The following is a 3,612-nucleotide window of genomic DNA, read 5'->3' on the forward strand; positions in this document are numbered from 1 at the left end:
TAAACAGCATTACAGAATAACTTGTGCATTTCACTGGGATCCCCTGTAAAATTAAGGAAAACTAAATGTAAATTTTACAGGTATGCAATGTACAATAATCAATACATAATTGTTCATTTTACGGATATTCAATGTGCAATTAACAATGATTTCATGAACATTTCAGAGGGATTCAATGTAAGGTAAGCAGTTTTAGGATGTAAAATGTACAAGTTATTCAGTAATGTTTACATACAGTATGTACTGCATTTTTAACAGGATTATTCTGGCAACCACTGCTGCCAGTTTTTATCCGTAAAAACAACAGGGCATGTAAAATAAATAGTTTTAGGATGTAAAATCTACAAGTTGTTCCGTAATGTTTACATACCGTATGAACTGCATTCCTAACAGGATTATTCTGGCAACCACAGCTGCCAGTTTTTATCCGAAAAATCAACAGGACATGTACGCATGTATTACAGTTTTACTTTTTATCCGCAGTGCTTCAAATTACTTCTAAATGTTAATTTGAGGATAGACTGTAACAAACCACTCGTTAGTCAATGAATCATTCTAAAGAATGCAAGTTTATTTTTGAAAACAGTAGAGTTATGAGTGCTGTGGTCACTCAAAGGAATACCTATGGGAATAGAGAAGAGAAAGAGGTACATACAGGGATCTCTATTAGTTTCATTTGTTAAGTCAGTCAATAATCAAAGACAACAGTAGCAGTAGCACTATCACACGCACCTTTATAAATGGCTCGCCAATCATGGGCTGAAACATCTATAAAAACACCCTGAAGAACATCTGGGGAAACATCAACTGCTGTGGCCACTCAAAGGACACCTAGGGAATAGAGAAGACAAAGACACACGCACACACCTCAATTAATCAGTAGCAGTGGAAACAATAACTGTTCTGTACTGTTGCTGCAGTAGCAGTATCACACACACACCTTTTTAAATGGCTCGCATATCATGGGCTGGAACATCTATAAACACACCCTGAAGAACATCTGGGGAAACATCAACTGCTGTGGCCACTCAAAGGACACCTAGGGAATAGAGAAGACAAAGACACACACACACACACACACACACACACACACACACACACACCTCAATTAATCAGTAGCAGTGGAAACAATAAATATTCTGTACTGTTGCTGCAGTTCCATGGACTGTCTGGACACTAGGCACCGTCCCGAGACAGCCAGCACTGTCTGTCCTGGGACAGTCAGGCACTTTGCCTAACTCTTAAGACAGTGCCTCGCTCCGCTGGACAGGACCTGGTTGCCCCGGGGACAATGCGTGGCTACTCGGGATAATGCGTAGCATCGTGGGAGAGTGCGTTACCGTCTCTGGACAATTGGCACAGTCCCAAGACAACCAATAGGACAATAGCAACAGTACAGTACAGTTACTGTTCACACTGTCTCTCTCTTTAATTTCATTTGTAAAGTCAGTCAATAACCAAAGAGCATAGTTGCACTAGTACCTTTTTAAATGGATCGCCATTCGTGGTCTGAGAGGTCCTGAATCAGCGTCAGGACTCTGGCATTTACATGCAAGCGTGTAGCACTGGTTCGCTCCACTTTGGTCCCCCTCTCTGGATTTATAGAGAAGAAACATCTAGGAATACAGAGAAGACAGAGGAAACACATGAATACATGAAACAACCGTACAGAGAAAACACAAATACATGATACAACTGCCTCCACAACAACAAAGGAAAGGATTAGTGTGAGGTTACAGTTTTCCTTTAATTAATACCTTATTGGTAGGCAGGGAGCAATGGGGCCTCCATTTTTTGCTTAACTTGAATCAGAATATTAAGATTTCGCATTACATGTTCAAGGTAGATAATGCATTTCCATTTCCATAAATTGCAAAATACAGGAACAACTCTTCATGAGCTCTTCATGAGCTCTGTCTCCACAGTAGAGGACTGAAGCAGAACATGTCTGGTTGGAGTGGTATAATTGGCTTCCCCTTTACAAAGACATTATGTTTTTTCAACACCATGATTGTGATGTGGATTTAGTATGTCAAATGTATGCATGTTTGTTTCTTATTTTCTTGCAGTTGTAGAGAGAGTGAATGTATGGAATAATAAAAGGATAAAAGCACTTCCAAACATGCAATCATTCTACTGTTAGCTACCTGTCTAGTTCTGCAAAATAGGAACACAGTGCGAGGGCAGCATAGGCCCTGTAGGTATTTGTATGCACGTTGTGAAATGACTAAATAAATAGAACAAAACAATGGTTAAAATAAATAAATTAAAGATTAATAAATTTAAAAAAAAGAAAACTTACCTCTGTAGAAACTCCAGGGTTGAAGCAAGTGCTGAGGGATAATGGATGTTGAAACAGTAGTAAGAGCCAAACATCATGCACAAAGACGTGATGAAGGAAGAGATGTTGTCGTTAACGATGACGTGATCCACACTAAGCATCATCCTTCTGGCGGAAAAGCAGGATTGTCCTTAAAAGAAAAAAAAAGAAAGAAAATTAAAATAATCCAGAAATTAGGTTTACATTTTCACGTCAGTCACTAACTAATGCATCAAGTGTGAAAACAAGTACGTACGAAGAAACCCACACAATCAGAAAAAAGGGGTGTGAATTCATTATACCCAGACAACATCTACTGCATGTGTCAAGCTTTCCTCTCCAACTCAGGTGAGTACGGTTAACTTACCACATACAACAATCGTTGGAGTCAAGGGAACTCGGTCCATGACCACTTCTTCAGCCAGGCAAGTATCCTCCACGTAATGGAACATCACATCATCTCTCTCGTCAAAATAAGCCAGAAGAAGCAGCACCATCTCTGTGACCTGTGTGCTAACTGCCTGTTCTCCCATCATAATCTGTAGCTTTGTTGCAGCTTGGTAGAATCTTTTGGATTTGTTGACAGCAACTGTCTTCATGAAGTGCAAGAGCCTTTCCCCCTTCTGTTCCACATTTTCAAGAAGCTTTCCTTCAGGTCAACTCCAGTGAGCTCCTTAAAGTGAACATTCATGCCAATGTCATGAAACCAATATGGCCAGTTTTCCTGGAGGTACTTCATGTCTTTCCCTTGGTTCACGTCTTGTCGCTGGCTGTAGAATGTGGACTTCATCAGCATTTTCAAAGGACCTGTGCTTTGTTCATTCTGGCTGAACAGATTTTTAAGCTCGTTTTTCTTCTGCTGCTGGGTTTCGGCCGTTTCCCCAAGGGGCATAAACTTCACATGCCAACGGACGCACCCATAGGTGTCCTGAATCGCTGCACGTTTTTCAGGTGGGACTTCGTCAGTGTCAGAGTCATGTGATTTTCTTTTTTTAATTTTTGGTGTTGTAGGTCTTTTCACATTTTCGATCCGATTTTGAATTTGTTTCACGAGGGAGCCATAACCTGTGCCAATTACGTCGCCCTCAATCACATCTTGAAGTGACTTGGGGTATTTAGCCACCAATTTCCTAGCCACATCAGTAGCATTCTTCTTGCTTAAAGACGTGGTTACTTTCATCATTTCGCGGACCACAATTCTCACCATCTCTTTCCTCAGACTTGGATTTGGACGCTTTTCCCTCTCCAAAGCCTGTGTCAAAGCCTCTGGGAACTGTTCCCATGGTATTGTG

The 3,612-nt window shown here is 40.7% G+C and overlaps 1 long non-coding RNA gene across 1 annotated transcript; it reads right to left on the minus strand.

The window, feature by feature from the left end:
• Positions 1-388: 388 nt before the first annotated feature.
• Positions 389-2,937, minus strand: LOC119008794. Its single transcript, XR_005071543.1, has 6 exons — positions 2,688-2,937; positions 2,303-2,471; positions 1,483-1,616; positions 941-1,039; positions 733-831; positions 389-622 (listed from the first exon to the last, which is right to left on the minus strand). It is a non-coding gene; the product is annotated as an uncharacterized LOC119008794 (long non-coding RNA).
• Between the last annotated feature and the right edge of the window lie 675 nt (positions 2,938-3,612).

This window comes from Acanthopagrus latus, chromosome 19, assembly GCF_904848185.1.
Source record: "Acanthopagrus latus isolate v.2019 chromosome 19, fAcaLat1.1, whole genome shotgun sequence".
Classification (NCBI taxonomy): Eukaryota; Metazoa; Chordata; class Actinopteri; order Spariformes; family Sparidae; genus Acanthopagrus; species Acanthopagrus latus.